Genomic DNA, 15,851 nt, shown 5'->3' with positions numbered 1-15,851 from the left:
AGAAGTAACTTTTAAAGCATATATTTAAAATAAAAAATTATTGCATTAAAATGTAATTAGTGCCATTAAATAATGTTAATTCACTAATTTCCATGACCATTAATGCGTGGTGCGACATTAATCTATTAACATAGTTTAATGTCGCACCACGCATTCCTCCATAAAAACTAGTCTCACCATTAAAATGGCACTCAATGGCAGCCAGTTTTTTAATATGTTATATTTAACACTATACACTATCAGTTCCTTGTCAAAAGAAGGTGGATAACCGCGGGTAAAATTTTAAAACGGCATTAGAAAATCGATTTCAGATAAAAAATTTAAAATTTTTTATGTTTACTTGTCGCGCGATTTAAATATGAAAAAAATTAAAATTAGCTATAACAGTGCATAATCATACATTCTACATGCCTTCAGAAAGTGATTCCATTTTGCCGAATTCCAATTGAAATAGTTTCTTCAGTTTAACAGCACTTTAAAACAGGCAAGAATTTTTCGACGTGTCCACTTGTTTAGTGCGTACCGAACGGAGGCTAAATGTCAGCTGACGCCCAGGCCACCCTAGAGCAGGTATATACCTGCCCTGTTCGGAATTTTGTTCTAGGACTATCTGTAAACAAGATCTGAACGTAAAAAGACGAAAATATAAAACTCAAAAATTTGAATTTTGTCCACGAAATCGGGATTTCGTCCCACTGTGCGTCGTCTACGACCTTTACCTCTGTCACGAGAATTTCCAAACCATTTTGAAAGGGCTTCCTCTAGCTGTTTTTTTGTACACTCCTTTGTAGATGCATTCATTTTTTCGGAAGCTGTAATTTAAAAAATAATTTTAAATTTGAACTTTATTTAAAACTAAATGTGTAAATTCAAAAATCAGAAATTCAAGCATACCATAAAGAACGGTGTACAAAATGGTTTTAATAAATCCACGCTTGTTTTTTTTTGCCAGTCAAATTTAGCTGCCTGGCCAAAATATTTCCGAAAAGATAGTTCATATTTCGATTAACAAATTCTGAAATATCTTGCCCACCATTTTCAAAAAGAATATGAACCTATAATAAGAATGAATATTAAAAAATTAAATTAAATTATTATTTTTTATTATATTATTAAAGTACATATTTTTGAAAGACTTGTTGAGTATTTGAAAAATTATACAAAATAGGTTTGTGTAATCAATTACCAAAATCTTTTGAGTAGTAACATTAGTTAATATCTCAAGAGCCTTATCCAGTTCTTCCATTGTTGTTACAGGAAATATTAAACCTTTCGGTAGCTCTACTGATGCAATATCCTTTTCTATGTTGAACCGTTGCAATAGATTTTGAATCATCTTGGAGTGAAATTTTTGTGTTTCTTTAATTTGCTCTAATCCTCTCAAAATAGTTTTGCATACTCCTAAAAATGTTTAGCTAAAAAATCTGAATGCTAATAAACAATTAAAAATAACTTTACCATTTTTTTATATGTGAATTAAAAAAAAATATTATTACCATTGTAAATGATAAACACACCTAAATTTTCTGCTGCAACTGATTCAGCAAAAGGTACAATTGCTGAAGCATTAGGTATTCTTTGATAAGTTTTGGACATATTGACTGAAAAATCGGCTATATAATAATATATAAACAAATATAATTGTGCTATAACGCTGTACTGATTTAGGGATAAGCGAGGGCTTCAGTACATACTGATAACAAATGGAAGGGTTTCGGTTAGTGCAGGAATTGAATTTTTTAAATAATTCTTCCTTATCCCTAATTTTTTTCTTAAAAAACCATGAGAAAAATAGTAAGCATATATATATATATATATATATATAATAAAATAATAGAAGTATATATGGGCAATTCCACGCAAGTGACGGTCGTAACATTTGACGCTTTTTTAGCCATTAAAAATTAACCAAGAATGGTATTTACATGAAAATTTCCAGAAATGTTAAATACTATTATATAATTTAGTATGCAAAAGTTAAACCATTCAAGTGTTCAACTTATTTGAAAAATCAACTTAACGTAGCGTGACGGTCGTAACGCTTACTTTTTGACAAATCTAAACAAATAAACTTTGTCAATCTTTTTGCAGCCATCTACACAGTGAAAAAAAAAATCCTTTGCTGTGTTCTTTAACTGCAGATTGAACTTACTATATGGTGAGTTTCATAGCTTTTGCTTGAAATTTTCTGAAAATTTTGTTAAGTTTTATGTCGTGACGGTCGTAACTGTGACGGTCGTAACGAAAAAGCCAAAAATGAAAAACAACAAATAACACAATGAATGACATAATAAAAGATGAATGATTATAAAAACCAATTAAATTATGTTAAAAAATATGAATTTTATAAAATTATAAAGGTTATCCATGATGGTTCTTCAATACTGGGATCGTTTTATTTGGAGTAGGCAACAAATGCTTAATGCTATTTATGCTTCCTGTTTTTTTTTGTTTTATTAACTCTATTTAATACAACTCAATACCTAGGAGTATGTACTTTCATACGCCTGGCAAATGTTTTGCGGAGCCAGGAATCCAATATAGGAAAAAAATATCTTAGATAAGTAAATTTTTTTTACTTATACATAAATTTTAAAATTGTTCCGCAACCCCATTACAAAATATTGGAGAATTTTGAAACCAAAAACTTTCCATTTTTTACTTGCCAGAAATGCATTTTGGTAATATTTTTAACGGCTTTTGCTTCTTCTATCTTATCAGCTATTAAGGCCCACCTTAGATTAATATCATCTGTGTTGATAAGTCTAACATATGTTTTGCACCCATTTGATGCTGAGAGAAAGTCTTTAGCGTTTAAGACGACCACTTCACGAGATTTTACGCTGTTCCAAACAAATCGCTTTAATGACCCTCCTACTCCATCAACTGCTCCTTTACCGTGAGAGGTAGCAAAGAAGTTCCATTCTATTCTTTGAAAATGATATTTCACAGAGCAATGTTGTATGAATTTGGCCATGTATCTATTTTTGAATTGAGTGCATGGACCATCACTCCATAATACAACTTTTTTTATATAATCAATGCAATAGAGGTCAAATATTTCACTTAAATATGTAGTAGTGGCGCGTTTTGATTTATCATTATCGTCGGATATTATTACAACTGATTTTGGCTCTAATTGGTAACGATAGATTACAACTGTAAACAAGGTAATAGTTGACTGTGACCAATAAGCAGCTTGAACAGCATCTTGATAACCACATGTATAGTTTTGTGAATAATCAAAGTGTATCAAAATTTGGTCCGGTTCGAGATTTTCTTTTTGACTGCGGTATTGCTCAGACTGGTGCTTTTTAGTGAGATGATGCTCAGTAAACTCTAGTAAATAGTCGCGGAAATGCTTAAAAATACCTTTTATGTTTTTTTTATGTTGACTGAGTACACAGCGATGATCTTCTTTAATCCACCAATTATAGGTGATTAAGGTATCCATGTCTCCGTTTTCGGGCAAAGAAACTTTCAATAATTTACTATCACAACACAATGAACATTTCATTATCCAACATTGGTACGTTGGGGGCTTGCACAATACATAATTTTCGAACCATTTATTGCAATACAATGGAAAAGGTATTTTACTTGCCAAAGCAGCACACAAATAAGTAAAATTACTGTGATAAACACAACCACATGTTTCAAGTGGTGTATTTTTGCATGTAAGAATGTATGGAGGCCTTAATTCACAAAACTTACTCAACTTAATTGTTTTGCCAGCACTCTCCTCACAATACAGTTGATGCAGCTCCTTTAAATTCATAACTAAATAGCGCTTTTGAACTTTTTCTCCGTCGATTTTCATACAATCTTTTCTTCCAGGAGACATAACTGATATATCTTCTCTTTCATAAAATACTTTTACTTTTTCAATTTCTTCTGATGTGAAGTGAACTCGATGTATTTCTTTAGCAGTGCATAGGCCATATTCAGCACCCAACTGCTCTACAATAGTTCGTCTCTTACTTGGAGACTTTGGAAGAGCCTGTTTTGTCCTAAAAATGTTATTTGATATAAAAGAACCCAAATTATGTGTAAGCAATTGTATTAAAAAAGTTATGTTAGTATAATAAATACTTGTTTAATGCCTTTCTCATTGACGATTTGCAGTTATAAGAGTTGTCTTGCGTGGAATTTAGACTGACTTTAGTATTGAATTCAAGTTTTTTTTTCATTCTTAGCCTTTGGTTGCGAACCTTCGCTTGATTTTTTTGTTTGTTTTCTTTTCTTGGTGTCAATAACTGCCGCCTTAGATAACTTCTCTTTCTTTCTTTTTCTAACAAAGCTTTTCTGTTTCTTGCTCTATAAGCTTTCGATCTTTCAGCATCTGACTTTGGCATTTTAAATGTTATTAAATATAACGCCTGCTGTTTGTGATTTATGCTCCGTTATGTATTTTTTAAAAACCCGCGAAATGTTGTAAATAAAAATTTACAACGTTTCGCAATTTTTTGAAATTAGTTATTCATAGTTTCAAAAAAAATTTTAACAAGTTTAGTAATAAAATGAATAAACAAACTGCAAATTAAACAATAAACAAAATTGATTAATATTATAACTTGGTTTAAATGATATATATCGTTTGAAATGAATTAAATCGTTCGCGCTTAAACTTTTTTTTTTAAGTCAAGAAGCCGTGATGGAAAAACAAACATTTCGTGATGGTCGTAACGTACTTAGTAACATGTTGAAATGGTGATCTAAAGCACTTTAATGTTTTTTTTTTTGAAACGATGATAAAATATGTACGAGTATCTTTACTTTTACCATGATTGTAGTTTTAAAAAGTTTGATACGAAGCATAGAAAAAACTTTTCGACTTTTTTTTGTGACGGTCGTAACGTCTTGTTTTCATTAGTAGGCTCTTCTTATAGACCTAGTTAGAGTTCGTTTTTATAAAAAATATTATGCATAATGTTTAATTTTGCCTTTTAGTCAAACTTAGAAGTAAAAATTATTTTAAAAAACAGCACTGAAACCTTTTTCAACGCTTCACAACATGACTATATATAAACGTCAAAAAGTGCTCATATAACCCTTATAACTTTAAAAGTATGTTATAGTATGATAAAATGATTTTTTTAATAAATTTTTTTCTTAAAAGTATTCTTAAATAGTTGGAAAATAAATTTAACAAAGTTATTATATGTCACCGTGAAATTTTTTTTTTTTTTTTTTTTTTTCCTCTTTTACGTGGAATTACCCATATATATATATATATATATATATATATGTATATATATACATTATATGGTTTTTAAATATACATTATATAGTTATACATAGTATACCTGTTAATAATTTATTGAAATCAACATCATTTGAAGGGGTAGAACATTGAGGAACTATATAAAAAGGTAAAAAGAAACGTTATTATTCCTATTTATGAACCTATTTTTGAAAATCATCATTGGCACATCTTTGATCACTTTGAAACGTGTTTAAAGTTTTAACAAGTACTGAAATAAAAAGAATTGAAATATATACTTAAAGGAGCTACCGGCTTGGTAACAGCTTCTTTTGTGGATTTCCTAAGGTCTTCAAACCTTTCATTGAACTTCATATTTCTAAAAATGTTACATTTATTCGTAATATAATAATGATTATTATTATTGCTCTAAAGTACCATTATGTAAATTACATAGACTTAGTATCTGTTAAAAGTTTATTTTTATTGATTTAACCCTTTTGCTAACTCTTTTTTCTTTTTCTTCGTCGGTTTACTGAGTTCTTTTTTTAAAAAACTAGATTCATTTTTATTTTCTAAAAATAAATATTTTTTTTTTATGTTTAATTTGTGTGTTCAAGGATTAACCCAGAGGTATAAAATCTCCTTTTAAATTTTTTCTTTTTAATTGTATCAAGATTATTTTAGCTGCTTAATAATAGCTGTTTAAGTTCAAAAGTTTGAAAAATTTGATATTTAGCTATCAACCAGCAGAGATTTTTGGGTTTTTTGTAGCTAGCTATAAAGCTACAACATGTAACAGACGTGTAACTTCAACATTTAGCGTGTAACTTCAACATTTAGAGTGTAACTACAACATTTAACGTGTAGCTTCAACATGTATCAACATGTAACTAGCTACAAAGCTACAAGTTGTAGCTTTGTAGCTAGTTACATGCTTTACATCCATTTTTAGTTACATGTTGTTGCCTACAACATGCAACTAAAAATGGATGTAAAACTTAAAAAAAATTTAACATTAATTTAATTTAACACCAACATGTTGGACTAAACTTTTTTGCGGAAAGACTTAATTTAATTGGGCGCTACTCGACTTTCTCCCCCCCCCCCCCCCCTATTTTTATGATTGATTCTGATAAAGAATTTTATGCTGATTAAGAATCGTATAAAAACATGGGTCTCAAAATCAATGGAAAGTGCTCTAATCTGAAGTTGAAAGTACAAAAATATACGACAAATCTCTAATATTCGCCATCTTGAAAAAACTAATTCTACGGTTGGTTTTATTTTCAAAAGCAAAAAATGCCAGCCCGGTTTTTACAACAAAAAAAAATTTTTTTAGGTTTAATATGAACGGCTAAGTTCCCTCGAGTATACACTTTTTTTTTTAAAAAAAAATAAGAAAGTAGTACTTAAATCTTAAGAAACTATTAGTATTTAGTTACTTTTCGATAAGAAACTTATTTTATTAAGGTTCGAGGAACATCTCCTAATTTGTGTTCTGTTCAATTTGTGATGGAATTCAAGCTATTTTAGCTGACAATAAAACGTGATAACATGTTTTCAAAGTTCATTTTATGTACTTTTTCTCACTTTCGATAATTAAGCAACTTTTACTACTTTTTAGTATTAGAGTTGAAAAAATGTACTCTTAAAATAAGAAACTTTCTAGTACAAGCTCATTTGCTTCGTTTCTTATGTGTAATCGGACAGAAAAACTAGCTATAAAGCGTGTTACTCTTGCGAAACATGATTCCTTTTTATGAATTTTAAATTTATAAGAGATTTTATGACAATTCTCAGATAATATTAAATCTTTAATAATAAAGAAAGAGTAATTGAAAAGACAAACTTCCTTCGAATAATAAAAATAGAATTCCTTATGTTCTTTGCAAAAATGTTTTTAGTGAATGTAAGTGGCTATGAAAATAGCCGTTTTTTTGATTTACCCAGTCCTCGGCATGAATTATAATGCTAGTAACGTTTAATGCACACAGTAAGCTTTCGAGGAAGTCAAACAGGATACGCTACCACAACCTGATCCCAAAAATGAAAAAACCGATGTTCGGGGAATCTCTGCATCCACATAAATTCAGACAAATAGTTAGCTATCATTTCACGGTTAGTTGGTCTCATCATTGATTTGATTTTTGCTTTCGCTCGACACCACATAGCTTCTACATGATTTGTTGTCACGCCAGTCAGAGGTTCTACAAAGTTTCGAGTGTGGTTGACAGTGCCATGTAAATATGCAGGAGCTTGCAAATCATTATAAGCTGCCCACATATCACTCCAGACAATAGAGCCAGGAAGTATCCATTGATTTATGATTGGAATCAATGTTGCAGAGTCGCGATTTTGGACGGGAATTAAAAAGCCTTTTTTAGTAGCAGGTTCATATCCGCCAAATATCCACTGCTGTGGGATTACTCTACCAACGTGATACTTCCTTCGACAGAAAACAGATTCATCTATTTCAACAATGCACCCTGGACCACCTATTGGATCAGGGTTATTAATGAAATATGAGACACAAATATCTCTGCAAAATTGATTCCAATCAACAATGGTGTCATCGCTTCCTATGTTAAGCTCTTGCCTTATATCGCTAATTGATAATCCCCGACTCTTACCTGTACTTCTACCCCAAACGTAAGTTAATCCTAATATTTGCCAAAGTTGTAGGTGGGATTTCTCAAAAAAGCTGCCTTTTCTTATGCTGAAGGTTCTTTTGCACCGCTTAACTTGACATCTCCAAATGAACTGATCGATTGATCCATTCTTCACTTGCTGTGTGCAGGTAAAGAATGGATCAATCTACAACGCATACTTTACTACAACGCATACTTTCGGCGAGTAAACCATAAGTTCTGCACCAGTGGATTGTAGCTTCAATGTTGTATTTGAATTTTGCTCCTATTTCTGTTAAGGAAAGAGAGTCAAATTCGTTTATTGTTGGTCTTCGAAGGGCCATGATATTAAGATAAATAAACTTACTAGACAGTTAGTACTGAAACATTCCTTTTTATATGACAGTTACAATGAAAATAATTTTTCACGGGGGGTTAACTTAAAGTATTAGAAAAAAAATCAACAGTTTGAAATATGTACATTTTTAATGCAAAAAGTTTAGTAATGCTAAATTTATTTTAGTATATAACCAATAAAAGATTTTTCAACTTATTTGATAAAAATTTTAAAAGATATTCTAGACAACAAAGTAATGATCCCAGCTAAACCAAATTTGCGTGATAAATTTAAATGTCAATGAATTCTCAAAACGTTCCATAATTAGAAGTTTTTGTTATGAATATAAAAACCAGGTTGTTAGTACTTTTAAAAGATAACTTTTAAAACAAAAAAAATCATTTTTCAAGATGGCGAATATTAGAGATTTGTCGTATATTTGTGTACTTTCAACTTCAGATTAGAGCACTTTCCATTGATTTTGAGACCCATGTTTTTATACGATTCTTAATCAGCATAAAGTTTTTTATCAGAATCAATCATAAAAATAGGGGGGGGGGGGGGGGTGGGGGAGAAAGTCGAGTAGCGCCATTTAATTGTTCTAAATAAAATAATACAATTAAAAGATCGGAAATGTTTATTGTTTTTTTAATTCAGATTGTTTTTATTATTATTTATTTAATGTTTTATACTGTTTTTCTTATATATATATATATATATATATATATATATATATATATATATATATATATATATATATATATATATATATATATATATATATTGATTGATTTATTTGTTTTAATAATTTATTTATGTACAAATTAACAAAGCGGAATTTATATATACTGATATTTTTTTATTTTTTTTTTTTGTTATTTCACCTCCCCAAGGCCACTACACCACTTTACCACTACAACACTACCGCATATATATAGGCAGAACACGCAAAAGATATAGGGAGAACACGCAAGATATAGGGAGAACACGCAAAGAGTAGTACACGCATCGACTTATTAAGGGAGAACACGCAGGAGGTGTAATAACACATCGAAGGGTTTAGGCAGGGTTAGGTTAGGGCTAGGGTTAGTAAATTCCCCTTAGGTTAGGTATGTGATCTCTTATGGATAAGGGTTGGGCCTGCAATCTTTTAAATAATAGAAAGAAAAAATATTAGTAATCTGGTTTTGCATTTTATCGTTTCCTTTCGTCCAACACGACCTTTATGGAAGAAATATATCGTGTTGTGTGAAAAACATTTAATAGTTATATATATATATATATATATATATATATATATATATATATATATATATATATATATATATATATATATATATATATATATATATATATATATATATATATATATATAAATATACATATACTGACATATATAGTATTTAATTTAAAAAATTTATTTAAGTACATTAAACAAATTTTTTAATACATTTACCTAGTTCAAACAAACTCTAAAAGTAGTTCAAGCAAATTCAACATATAATCCACACTGATGAAATATTAAGTCATCAAGAAAGATTGATTTAATATTTATCTTACTGACTGCATCACAAGTTAAGCAATGTGGTATTTTTTGTTTTAATTAATTAAATTCAAAACCTCATAAAAAGCACACCAAATAACTAGTAAAGTCACGCATGCGTATTTTGTTCTATAGAATTATACGTTTTAAACGAATTTTCAACGTTGATAAAATGTTGATTTTTGGTTGTATGACGTCGCGACTAAAAATCGACTGTTTATCAACGTTGAAATAACGTCGTGTGTCCACTGGAAAATTGATCTTTTAATCTTTTTAATCTCAACAAGTTTTTTAATTAAAAAAAAAGTAATTGAAGCTCTTTCTAATGACCTAAAATTTATATATAATAATCTAAAAGTTTCATGTAGCATACCTAAAGTTATGGTGTTCCTTCCATCTATTGGTAAAATGAAACTTTATTTTATATCAACAATAGATGGAATGAACACCATCACATTGCATATAATATGCTATGTATGTTATGTGACATGGTATGTAACAATATGCTGCATATTGTTACATAGCATGTTTTTAAAAATCACTCTAACAATTAACTGAAATAATAAAACAAGTTGAAGTAAGAATAAAAAAACTACCTTTTGACTTTTCTTTTTTTTGTGTCAACCTCTGATTCTGTTGTAAGTTCTGAGCAGTTTTCTGCAATTTCCTAGTTAGAACTAGCAATATCATGTGTGCCTTTAAGATGATAATACTTAAAATCAATTTTTTTTCGAATTAATTAGGACATTCAGAACCATTAAATGCATGAAAAAAAGCTTACTGTCAGATTGCAGCACTCTAACAAAAAATCGTTTCCATCTAGGTTTAGGAGGTTCTGCAGATTGTACAGCTTTATTCATTTTAAGGTCAGTAGTATACAATGGCCTAAATCAAATGCATTTATTGTCATTATATTTCAGCCAGTTAATTGGAACAGCATTGATGCTGCATTATTCGATCCTTTTTTTCCTATTGTCTCGTTATAGGAAAAAAAGAAAACCTTATTAGCTCCCAAATTATGTATGTTAAAAGTATACAAAGAAAGTTTTTGTTTGTAATATATGTCATTGGTTGTAATATTAGGGCAAGGAAGATTCTTCCAAAAATCAAACGCAATTGCAGCAAACCAGGTCAGAGTGTGCACTGTATACAGCAACAGTTTTCCTTTCATAAAAAATTTTGCCTTTCCTCCAGTAAAGCTCTCGCTCAGCTAGAAGTTTTTCTAGTTCATGTTGAGGATGGCTATTTGATAAATCTATTTTAAATCTATCGCATGTCGAACAAATGTCTTTTCTTGTGTAACCAAAGGCAATGTTAAAATTCTTATTAAATGTGCATCTGAATATAAAAAAATAATAATACTAATAAAATTTGATATTATTAAGATAAATAAGAACTGCCTGCAATGTTATAAATATTGCTCAAAAATCACCCAAAATAAATTTTGTTTTGTTTTTTTGCTTACCTATAACTTTCTCTTGAACAGGATTCACCTGGGTGACTTTCTAAATTCATTGCATGCATCTTGCTAAGATTAAGATTTTCGGGAAGGTAGGCTTTCTTAGAATCTTTGAAAGAGTAATGAGACTGCTGCCCCTTAAAAGATCGGATATGATTTATGATCCTCTCATTTTTGTCTTTTGTAAAACTTCGAGAACGGTTCATGTGTTTCCCTCTTTAATCTTTAGGTAACATTCCTTTAAAAGAAGTAATATGTTTTTAACCAATTCTTAAACTAAAAGAACTGAATGTGGAAAATGGATATGACGATTATGATTACTAAGCTGAAAAATATTTTTATATTTATATTCTGAAACTTTAAATTATTCTAGTTTTATTATAAATTACAAATAAAAATTTAATATGTGCTCATTGGTTTATGGTGGTATATTATACCACAAATCTTATGAACGTTTTTTAAATCATAATCCAATAAACATTTAATAATAAACTTGACAATTTTTTTATTAGTTTTTACTTTGCTTTTGCACTAACTTGCCAATAAATAAGTTTGTGCGTACATTGAAAATATTTTGAAAAAAAAAATTACTTGTTTTATGAAAATGTACAACTACTTACCAGTCGTTGTTAAGATCTTCTGTATTCTTTCAAGTCTAGATTTGCTTATGTTAAATATAGAAAGTAATGCTTTACAACAAATTTGAATTTTTACTATTAATAAATGATATTGATAAGAATAGCAGTGCAAATCTTTCTCATTACTTCGTATTCTAGGTCTTCTTTGTCTCACTTCCATCGGAGTTATAATCGATGTCAAAAAAGCATCCTATTGGTCTTTACATGACATTTAATTAAACTTGTCCAAAATTGTTTGTCTATCTTGTAAACTAATAACTTCAAAACACTTTAAACGAATGCAGTTACAAGACTCCCCCATTATATGACTTGAAAGTTTCTTTTTTTTTTATTATCTCGCTTTCTGCCATTTACATGCTTTTTCTAGGTTTTTTTGTGATTTCAGGATATGCGTCTGCCATTATCTTTTAGGCCGTATTTATCCTTTTTTTTTTCTTTTTTTTTTCTTTTTAGTTTACAATTATTAATCGTATACAACAGTATAACAATACATAAATTTGGTATCTGAAAGAAGATCCAAAAGATCTTGTTGTCAGAACCGTATAAAATATATCAAACGTGTATATATAATAAAATAAAAATACGATTGATTTAATAACTAGTGACAATGTAGAATTAACAAAAACTAAAAATAGTTTTACAAATTATCTAGAGTGAAATAATTTTTCATTTCAAAAATATTTATATATATTGCCAGTAGAAAGAATATAGTTTTTTAATTTAGTGTTAAAAACTGAAAATGAAATTGACAAATCAAAATTTGGAAAAACAAATTTGTTCCAAAAATATGGTGCTGGATAGTTTATGCAAAATTGATTAAACTTTGTTTGACAAAAGGGTTCAAGTAATAAATTATTATTTCGTAAAGAATATTTGGTTATAGTTTTATGGGTAAAAAGATCTTTAAAAATCGACAATGGTTGTTCATTTTTACAACAAAACATAAAACATAAAATATTATAGACAGTAAGTTCATAGACGTTGAGTGCTTTAACGCTTTTAAATAAAATATTTGAATGAGAGAAACGATTTTCAAAACATATTATACGCATTGCGTGTTTCTTACGACGATAAAGATTTCGCAACTTACTTTTAGAGGTATTTCCCCAAACAATATTTGCATAATTTAAATAGTTATGAATATATAAGTAGTATAGTTGAATTAAATTTTGTTTACTTAGTATCTGACTTTATATAGAATTCCAATACTTTTTGCCAATTTAGTAGAAATAAAGTCGATATAATACTTCCATGTAATATTTTCATCAATGTAAATGCTTAAAAATCTTGTGACCGACTCCTTTTTTTATTTCAATTTTATCAATAAAAAGTTTAGGTAAATTACTTGGTAAAAAACGCATTTTTGCGAGAGAGTGGAAAAGAATCCATTTTGTTTTGTCAATGTTTAAAGTTAACTTGCTGCACTTAAAGCATTTGGAGATGTGATTGAGTTCTTTATGCATATTTGAAAAAAGCTCATAAATGTCACTGTTTGACAGAATTAAATTATTATCGTCGGCAAACATGATACTCATAAGGTTAGAAGCTTTATTTAAATCATTTATATAGACTAGAAACAAAAGTGAACCTAGAATAGAACACCACATTTTGTGTCAATTAATTTTTTTTTTTGAAAATAATCAAGTAGAATTTTGTGATCAACCGTGTCGAATGCTTTTGATAGGTCAATGAAAATACCTAGTGTATATTGTGATCTACCAAATGAATTCGAGATTTCACGAATGAACTGTGTAATGGCTTGTTCAGTTGAACAATTTTTTTAAAACCGAATTGATTTTTATATAGAAGTTTTTTTAGATAAAGATAATTGTATGTTCTATTGTATATAATTTTCTCTAAAATTTTCGAGAAGTTTGAAAGAACTGAGATAGGGTGATAATTACTAATATTTGATTTTTTTCTTTCTTTGTAAATTGGAGTAACTTTAGCTATTTTTAATTGGTCGGGGAAAACACCTTGCTGTAAAGATGCCCTGAAGACGTTATGAAGAATACATTTTAAATTTTCAAAGCAATCTACGGGTGCGGACGAAATAATTGTTACCATTTATTTCGTCCGCACCCGTAGCTTTGTTTCTTTTGAGAGATTTGTAAGCTCTTTCACACTCATCAAAAGATAAGTCAGAATATAAACTATCTACAAAAAACAAATTGTTTATAGGCTCTAGGAAATCACTAAACGTTTTTTCCGTAATAGGAATCTTACTTGCCAATTTAGTTCCTATATCAATGAAATATTTATTAAACTCGTTTTCAATTTCGTTTGGTTCATATATATTTGTTTTATTTATTTTAATTACTTTAGGAAGGGAATTTGAATTTGTTTTTTGTTTTCCTGTTATTTCTTTCAACGTTCTCCAAGTATTTTTTGAGTCGTTTTTAAATTTACAAATTAAATTTGAATAAAAATTTTTTTTAGTTTTTTATGAATTTTTTCAATTGTTGGTAATTTTTATATTTTTGATGGTTTTCATCTGATTTTGTTTTTAAATATTTTATATATAGTTTCTGTTTGATTTTAGAGGATTTTCTAAGTCCTTTGGTAATCCATGGAATATTCAAGGTTTTTATTTTTGTTATTTATTCACAAAGTGGAAAGTTTGAATTGTATATTGAGAAGAACGTATCAAAGAATTTATTATATATTGTATTTGCGTCATCACTAAAATTAATATGTTTCTAATGCAGAAGTGATAATTGATATTGAAAGTATTTTATATCTTTCTCGTTGAAGACACGTTTTTTTATTACATTTTGTCTTTCGTGGTTATTAGAGGATACAGTATGGATTGTTAGAAAAATGGGGAAATGATCGGATATGTCAGTTTTTATAATTCCTTTTTGTAATTTCTTATTTTAAATATTAGTGGTAAAAATATTATCAATCAACGTCGTTGATTTTTTGGTTATTCTAGTAGGGCGATTGATTAAAGGAAGAGCTTCTACCATAAATATTTCATCATAAAAACTTTTTACTTTTTTATCTTTATTGTAAATTAAACAGTTTATTTTGAAATCTCCAATTATAAAAGTAATTTTGTTTTATTTGCTTCCTTTGTGAATGATATTTTGCCGTAAAAAGAAACTAAGATTTTCAGACGCACCATCAGGAGGTCTATAACAGCAGCATAATAGAATATTTTTTTTTTTATTGTTTAAAGTTTTAATAGTTACGATTTCTTTATCGCCGTCAGAAACGCACATATCATTCCTAATATTATACTCAATGTGTTCCTTAACATAAATCAGAACTCCTCCACCCCGTTTATTTGTTTGTCTTTCTAACAAGATTGTTTCAAAACCTGGAAGATGGAAAATAGATTTATTTTTAAAGTTATTCGAAGAAACCCACGTTTCTGTTAAACAAATTATATTAAAAATGTTTTCAGTTTCATCTAAAAAATCACAAAACTTTTCAAAATTTTTATTAGGACTTCTAATATTTATGTGAAGGATTCTGATTTTTTGATTTTCAGTGCCATTTTTATTAAGAAATTCTTTTAACTTGTTGGAATAAAGGTAAGAACAACATGTGTTCACATCGTTAAAAAATTTTACATCTGGATCTGAATTTAGATTTGATTTTAAGAATTTATCATGAAAATTAAAATTAAAGGATTCATACGCATCCATGTTTGTTTTTAAACTTGATTATAGAATATTAAAAGAATTCCTTTATTGTTATACGTCACGCGTAATTTATTGTAAGTTACTTTAGTAAACTTACCTTTAGCTCTCAATTCTTTCGCTTCTTTGAAAAGCTTTCTTCGTAAATCCATTGTAAAATCGCTAAAGTCTTCGTATATATATATATATATATATATATATATATATATATATATATATATATATATATATATATATATATATATATATATATATATATATATATATATATATATATATATATATATATATATATATATATATATATATATATATATATATTCAGCAGTATATGTATAGCCTAGCTTTTACAAATATAAGCTATTCATTATTTGAAATTTAATTTTCATATTAT

The 15,851-nt window shown here is 28.4% G+C and overlaps 3 pseudogenes across 1 annotated transcript; all 3 read right to left on the bottom strand.

Annotated features, from left to right (window-relative positions):
- Positions 1-606: 606 nt before the first annotated feature.
- Positions 607-5,582, bottom strand: LOC149884748 (uncharacterized; annotated as a pseudogene). The gene is made up of 6 exons (XR_016454645.1): positions 5,503-5,582; positions 5,307-5,360; positions 1,518-1,613; positions 1,187-1,401; positions 895-1,055; positions 607-812 (listed from the first exon to the last, which is right to left on the bottom strand). The product of XR_016454645.1 is annotated as an uncharacterized LOC149884748 (transcript).
- Positions 5,583-10,629: 5,047 nt separating this feature from the next.
- LOC145191505 (uncharacterized) lies at positions 10,630-12,933 on the bottom strand (annotated as a pseudogene).
- A 1,576-nt stretch (positions 12,934-14,509) lies between these two features.
- On the bottom strand, positions 14,510-15,633 carry LOC149884747 (uncharacterized; annotated as a pseudogene).
- Between the last annotated feature and the right edge of the window lie 218 nt (positions 15,634-15,851).

The sequence above is a fragment of the Hydra viridissima genome, unplaced genomic scaffold (assembly GCF_058129835.1).
Source record: "Hydra viridissima isolate aposymbiotic clone 2 unplaced genomic scaffold, HvirCarnegie_v1 scaffold_8, whole genome shotgun sequence".
Classification (NCBI taxonomy): domain Eukaryota; kingdom Metazoa; phylum Cnidaria; class Hydrozoa; order Anthoathecata; family Hydridae; genus Hydra; species Hydra viridissima.
Note: the sequence above shows the minus strand (reverse complement) of the source record. Positions and strands in the feature narration are given on the sequence as shown.